Here is an 8130-nt window from a genome sequence, read left to right on the forward strand (position 1 = left end):
TCTACACCATCATGCTCATTGCATTGATTCGCCATTATACTGTGGCACACATCCACCCAAACTACAGACGCATTATGACAAAATATACGCTTTTGTCGACCAGTTTCACTTCAGAGTTTGCACAGATTCAAAGCCATTCCTGGTTTGCCTCGGTGCGACCCGTGCAGTAGAAAAGTAACTATTTTCCTGAGTGAAAATTTAGGAAGTAAGGAAAGAACTTGCATTTGTATTGCAACCTTCAAATCCCCAGGATATCCCAAAAGCATTTACAACTGATGAATATCCTTTGCTGTGTTGTCGCTGCTGTAACATAGGAAAATACAATAGCTAAATTGTGCACAGAAAGCTCCCACAAACAGCAACGAGATAAACAACCTGATAATCTTGTTGCCATTCAGTGTTGGTGAGGGATAAACATTGGCCCAGCAACAGTAAACAAGTAATATGATTCCAAGTCAAGATGTTGTGTGACTTGGAGGGGAGCTTGCAGGTTGCGGTGTTGCCATATATCGGCCATCCTTGTCCTTCTAACTGGTAGAGGTCGTAGGTTTGGAAGGCACTGCTTTGGCAGGTTGCTGCAACGCATCTTGTAGATGATATATACTGCTGCCACTGTGCACCGATTGAGGGGAGAGTGAATGTTTAAGGTGATGGATGGGGTGTCGATCTAGAGGGCTGCTTTGTCCTGGATGGTGTTGAACCCCTGGTGTTGTGTTGTGCCAAGTAGATGGTGGAAAGGTGTGATGGCATTAGCTGTCTTCATGTCTTCTGGCCATAATCATCATTATGCGAATACAACAATTGACCAGTGGAAAATCTGCAATCCGTTTGGTTTAAGCACCTAGTTTGTTGTTATAACACATGAATCATATTGGTGCCACCTCAGGCAGATTGATGCTGAACAAAAGGAATCGATTCTGAAGATCTTATTAACTCTGAGCAGTAACTGGCATGTCTGGCATGGGAAAGATGCCCAGCAGCACATTGCTGATACTGATCTGCAGTATTCTGACTTTGGGATTGAATATTATAGAGTACATCTTGTCCTTTGAGTGGTCAGTCCATTGGACGAGTGTGGAGGCCTGAGCTGTTTCGGGATTACATCAACATGAATCCATTTCAACTGATCCCCTTCTACAGCCTCCAACCGAATCCTTTCCTCCCATTTCCCTGTCGGAATTACAATCAGATTTCCATGTACCTTCATAGTCTGGCAAAGGATTACTCTGTGTAGAACCCACCCTGTGTTTCTTTCCTAGGTTTCACCACCGAGAAACCGAACAAATTCGACAGTGGGCATTCAATTGGTCTGTCAGATCTCCAGCCAGACAATTAAGAAGAGAATTTACTCCATGTAGTCTGGTGCAACTTGAAGCATTTACCATGGAGGTTGGAGTAGGTGTTGGGTGCTTGAGATCTCAGCTTAGTAGCTCAACTGAAAGACCACACAGGTATTTCTCAAGAAACCAGGGAGACCTGCCCTGCTCTTCGATACAAGACCTCTTTGGTTTAATATCACGCCATGACCCTCCAACAATGCAGCACCTCCCCAGTACTTGACTGAAGTGTCAGCAGTGATTTATGTGCTCAGGGATCTGGGGTGAGGTTTGAATCTACAGTTTTCTGACTAGGAGGTGGATGGTACCCATAGTCGAGGCTAACATGGTGCAGATGGGAACATTATCCACTGCTTAGTCAGTACTATGCTCGCATTCAAGACAGCTGGGTTTACAGGTGTCACCTTTACCAACTCCTATCTTCAAAGACTCACTGACGTGATCTTATGAGTCAGGTAACCCTCGAACCTTTAGTCAGGGACCTGTCATCAAAACAACCCAGCAGTTATGGTCTCCTGCTTTTTGGCACTGGCTTTCATCTACTGATGAGACGTTTTGTTCTGCTTTGGTCCTGTAATTGGACCCATGCTGAGAGCAACACATACATCTGAAGGAGGAAAGATGAGTCTATTTCCTTGGGGGTGTTTTTTGAGTCGTACAAACAGAGACATTTTCAAAGAGTGACATTTACGATGCCTATGTCAGGTTGGGAAACCAAGTTGAGCACATGGATCAATGAACTGAGCTCGACACAGAGGAATTGTGAAACCAAAGGAAGCCAAGGTCCACTTGGTCCACCTTCACATGATATGGTGATAACAGAGTTGTTGGCCAATCATTATAGAATTATAGAATTTACAGTGCAGAAGGAGGCCATTCGGCCTATCGAGTCTGCACCGGCTCTTGGAAAGAGCACCCTACCCAAGGTCAACACCTTCAGCCTATACCAATAACCCAGTAACCCCACCCAACACTAAGGGCAATTTTGGACACTAAGGGCAATTTATCATGGCCAATCCACCTAACCTGCACATCTTTGGACTATGGGAGGAAACCGGAGCACCCGGAGGAAACCCATGCACACACGGGGAGGATGTGCAGACTCCGCACAGACAGTGACCCAGCCGGGAACTGAACCTGGGACCCTGGAGCTGTGAAGCCATTGTGCATTGGTGCAGTTTACCAATGGCTCATTATTAGGGCACACACTTGCTTCCATTGGCGTGAGTACATCTTGCACACTTGACACAGTCCGAAGCAAAATCTTGCCTCGAAGGAGGTAGAAATAGTGGGAATCTCCATATACCTCTAGTCTTGGCAAAAATGTTAGCGTTCTAGGCTATTGCATCAACAGTTTCCAACAGTTCCACATTCAAACTGCTCTCTAGGTAAAATGTTTCTCCTGAATGCCTTATTGGATTTATGATTGACTGCCTATTACTTACGATCCCCAGTTTTGGTTTCCCTGCCATATGCAGAGCAGCACAACACAGTCGGATGTCATTTGGCCCAAGCGTCTGTACCAGTTCTTTCAATGAGCAATTGGATTAGCCCTACTCCCCTGCTCTTTCTCCATATCCCTGTCAATGTTTTCTCCTTCAATTATCTATTAAATCCCCTTCTGAACGTTACTATTGAATCTGTAACCACCACCAGACGTGGAAACAGCTTTTGATTTTTTGTTTATTGTCACGTGTACCGAGGTACAGTGAAAAGTATTTTTCTACGAGCAGCTCAACAGATCATTAAGTACTTGAAAATAAAAGGAAATAATAGGGCAACACAAGGTACACAATGTAACTACATAAGCACCGGCATTGGGTGAAGCATACAGGGATGTAGTGTTAATCAGGTCAGTCCATAAAAGGGTCATTTAGGAGTCTGGTAACAGCGGGAAAGAAGCTATTTTTGATTCTGTTCGTGCGTGTTCTCAGACTTTTGTATCTCCTGCCCGATGGAAGAAGTTGGAAGAGTGAGTAAGCCGGGTGGGAGGGGTTTTTGATTATGCTGCCCGCTTTCCCCAGGCAGCGGGAGGTGTAGATGGAGTCAATGGATGGGAAGCAGGTTCGTGTGATGGACTGGGCTGTGTTCACCACTCTCTGAAGTTTCTTGTGGTCCTGGGCCGAGCAGTTGCCATACCAGGCTGTGATGCAGCCAGATAGGATGCTTTCTGTGGTGCATCTGTAAAAGTTGGTAAGGGTTAATGTGGACATGCCAAATCTCCTTAGTTTCCTGAGAAAGTATAGGTGCTGTTGTGCTTTCTTGGTGGTAGCGTCAACGTGGGTGGACCAGGACAGATTTTTGGAGATCTGTACTCGTAGGAATTTGAAACTGCTAACCATCTCCACCTCGTCCAGTTGATGCTGACTTTTCCCTATCATCAAACCCCTTTCATAAATTTTGAAGGCCTCTAGCAAATTATCCCTTAGTCTTTTCGTTTCTCGGAGAAAAAGACCCTCAATCTGTTCAGTCTTTCCTGATGGTTATAAACTCTCAGTTCTGGTACCATCCTTGGAAATCTGGTTTGCGCTTTCTTCAGGGTCTGTTACACCCTTTATGTGATATGGAGACCAGAACTGTGCCTAGCATGCAAAGTTAAAAGAATGAAAGTAAGCCAGAGTGTAAGTGATATACTAATATAATGCTTTCATTTTTATTAAGTTTGTCTTTTTTTTTCCAAAAGATATAACAATCATCTTGATGCAAAAACATCAAATAAACGAGAGGGCTAAAGGCATTAATGGATACAGTTGATGTAATGAAAAAACGTCACAAAATACAGACTGATAATCTTAAAACCAAAATGCTCCATGAAACTCCAATACCATACAATAAAAGAGATGGCCAGTATTTAATGCAGACAGTAACACTGGCAGACAGTAAACAATTTCACAAAGACAGTCAATATGACACAGTCCTGCGGGATGAAGAAAGACACATTTCTTTTGACGGCTGTCTTAAAATAAGAACAATGTGATACAGGCAAAGAGTAAAGCATTTAGCAGGCATGAAGTTTGGCTACTTTCAACATGAGCTTCAGACCGTTTAACGGTGTCATTATTCATCCCATTAAGCCTGACATTTTGGGGATGGGGTAGATCTCGATGTTGTGCAGTGGTTTAAAAAGGGCGATAGCGAAAGAGCTGTCTGCTTCACCTTGATTCCAACAGAAATAAAAGTCAGGAAATATTTAGGAGCGGCGGTTGAAATCATGAAGTGTTGTTACCAGAGTAGAGCGGGAGAAACTATTTGCAGAGGCAGGAGGCTTCGTAATCAGAGGACGCAGCTTTAAGATAATTGGCTAAAGAACCAGAGGTGAGATGAGGAGAATGTTTTTTCGCAGCAAGTTGTTGTGATCTGTGGTATACCATCTGAAAGGCCAGTGGAAGCAGATTCAATAGTAACTTTCAAAAGGGAATTGGAAAAATAATTTAAGAGGAGAAAAATGTCTCCATTGCAGGGCTACGGAGAAAGAGGCAGGGAGATAGGACTAATGGATTGGTATCTTCCAAGAGCTAGAACGGGCACGGTGGGCTGAATGGTCTCCTTCCACACTGAAAGATATTTTATCGTATTTATCACCTGTTTTCTGCTATCCTTTTCTTTTGGAAATGCATCAAAGGTTTTGGGAAATATAACATGCACTGGACACTAATACGGGTGCATCAATGAAGAAAGTTACACTAAATTCCTGTCTCCAGTATGTTAAAACAGTTTTAAGCCCATGTAACATTGCTTTAACAATTGCATCAACTGGCATGACAGGATATCAATGTGAACACACTGACTGGGGCAGTGAAAATATCGCAAAGGCCAGACTAAATCTCGAATTTAACTCTAGGCCATTTGAGCAATCCAGAAAATCCTGGGAATTTAGTGTTTCTTACTCACACCCTAACATAGGGAAACTGCTTCCACCGGCAGCAAGGTCAGGAAGCAGAGGACACATCGACATGATCATCAAAAAAACCAGAGGGGAGATGATAACAAATTCCTTTACGCAGCGAGTTGTAGTGATCTGGAATGTGCTGCCTGAAAGTGTGGTGGAAGCACAGTGCAGAAGAAGCCCTTCGGCCCATCAAGTCTGCACTGACCTGTGAAAAACATCTAACCTACTACCTAATCCCATTTGCCAGCACTTGACCCATAGCCTTGAATGTTATGATGTGTCAAGTGCTCATCCAGGTGCTCGGCCACGCTCTCAGGCAGTGCATTCCAGACCGTCACCACCCTCTGGGTAAAAAATGTTTCTCCTCACATTCCCCCTAAATCTCCTGCCTCTCGCCTTGAACTTGTGTCCCCTCATGACTGATCCTTCAACTAAGGGGAATAGCTGTTCCACTCTGACCATGCCCCTCATAATCTTACACACCTCGAGCGTCGCCCCTCAGTCTTCTCTGCTCCAGTGAAAACAACCCAAGCCTATCCAACCTCTCTTCATAAGTTAAATGTTCCATCCCAGGCAACATCCTGGTGAATCTCCTCTGCACCCCCTCCAGTGCAATCACATCCTTCCTATAATGTGGCGACCAGAACTGCACACGGTCCTCCAGCTGTGGCATCATCAAAGTTCTTTACAACTCCAACATGACCTCCCTACTTTTGTAATCTATATGAAAAGAAAATGCAAATGAAATGAAAATCGCTTATTGGCACAAGTAGGCTTCAAATGAAGTTACTGTGAAAAGCCCCTAGTCGCCACATTTCGGCGCCTGTTCGGGGAGGCTGGTACGGGAATTGAACCGTGCTGCTGGCCTGCCTTAGGTGTGCTTTCAAAGACAGCTATTTAGCCCTGTGCTAAACTCTGTATATTCAATATATTCAATAGTAACTTTCAAATATGTGAAAAAGAAAACTTTCCAGAGCTATGGGAAACGTACAGGGGACTAGGACTAATTAGATAGCTCTTTTGAAAGGCCAGGATAAGCATGATGAGCAAAATGGACTCTTCCCGTGCTTTCCCATTCTATATATTTTTTAAAAATTCATTTATCGGAGCGGGTGTTGCTCATTAGACCAGCATTTATTGCCCATCCCAAGTTGCCCTTCAGAAGGTGATGATGAGTTGCCTTCTTGAGCCACTGCTTTTTGCAGCTCAGATTAATCTTGCGTGGACTGATACTAATTGGTTAATTAAAGAATTGAACTCCCTTAAAAAGGGTAAATGGCCTGTCCTGAGCTTGTACTACATCATTCGCAGATGGCAAGTTCATGCTTATCTCAGCTGGAAATGCTACAGTCGGTCTCAGTGTTGAGGAACAAGGGAAATCAGACAGTGTTTCCAATCCTTATCATGTCTCTGTGACCAGGAATGGAAGGTGCACACCTGTGGGTATCATGCACAACTGGATTGGTGTTAGCTGCGACTCCTCACAAAGTCAAATAGCTGTCAATGTCAGCATCTAGACTCTTACATAATAGACATTTGGGTGCTCCCAGCAAATCCCAGTGCCTTCAGAAAGAGAAGAGAAAACTGGACAATGAATATAATTCCCTTTCTATAATTTCTTGTTAAATGATGTTAAGATGTTCTTTTGATCTCATCCCAGAATGTGGACAGATAAATCTGTTGGAATAAAACTGGGAATGAACAGCATTAACAAATACCGCCAAAATTTACCAACTTTGCTTTTCTATCTGCTGAACTGTAAAAGGTGCTGCCAGCCAATTATTAGTGACTTGTTTGTGCTTCCGCCCAAGAACTATTTCACTCTCGGTTGCTATCAGCTCTACCAAGTTCCAGTCACCAAATACTACACCCCTACATCTTAACTGGTTGGAAAGAATCAGCCAGGATTTCTCGTTCCAGTTGAGAACATGCTTTGGAGGACAGGATTGGATCTCTCCACGATGCCCTTCAAGAGCGAATGGCCTACCATTGTTTACCGTCTTCGCTCACAAGTGCAGAATGGCCTTTGGCTGAGATGCTGGTGGTTTACCAGGAGCTAGCTACAGCGCAGACAAAATAAGTCACATCTGAAGGACAGAGAACAAGCTAGTCTAAAGAATATAAATCTTAACAAGAAAACAAAGTACTTTACTTCCTCTGAGATCTGGATAAAGCACCTTTGGCACAAGTCATTTAATAAAGCCACTCAAACTCAGAATAAAACTCATTTAGATCTACAGATTCTCAGTTGACAATTCAATAATGTTTGCTCGTTGAAGCTTATCAATCATCATCCCAATAAATAAAATGATTGGTTGCCTTTTACTCTGTATTTTATGAGATACAGTTAGGAAATTGTGCTAAATTCAACAGAACAAGAAACGCCATATTTCTTCAAATATCAGAAATAAAAATGTTGTGCTATTTTATCTGGCTGAACTATCGCTTATTGTCCCAAGTAGGCTTCAAATGAAGTTACTGTGAAAAGCCCCTAGTCCTGTGACTGTGCTCGAAGGAAAAGTGACTGTAAAACAGAGAACATGTTACAGCAGGAAAGTTTCTGTAGCTCTTCTTTGCCCCAGCTGAATCTTTGCGATGCGAAAGTGGGGAAACTTTGTCAGAATCATTGCAGTAGTAATGATGGTGGAAATGTCAATGCTCACCATTGTTACTCCCCTTGGACCTACAGTAATGTCTGGAATCCATGCGTACCTGGTTAAATGCAAAAGTCCAGAAGTTGCTGCCCATGCTTCCCCAGAGGGTAAACTGTTTAAGTCCCACAGATCAAAATCAAGTCAAGATTACTGAACCAACTAGAAGTTGCCTGTTTTTGTATTATCCTCATAGAACTAGTTGAATGAGGTACAACTAGGTTTACTACTAATAATAATAATCTTTAATGGC

Source organism: Scyliorhinus canicula, chromosome 15 (genome assembly GCF_902713615.1).
Source record: "Scyliorhinus canicula chromosome 15, sScyCan1.1, whole genome shotgun sequence".
Lineage (NCBI taxonomy): Eukaryota > Metazoa > Chordata > Chondrichthyes > Carcharhiniformes > Scyliorhinidae > Scyliorhinus > Scyliorhinus canicula.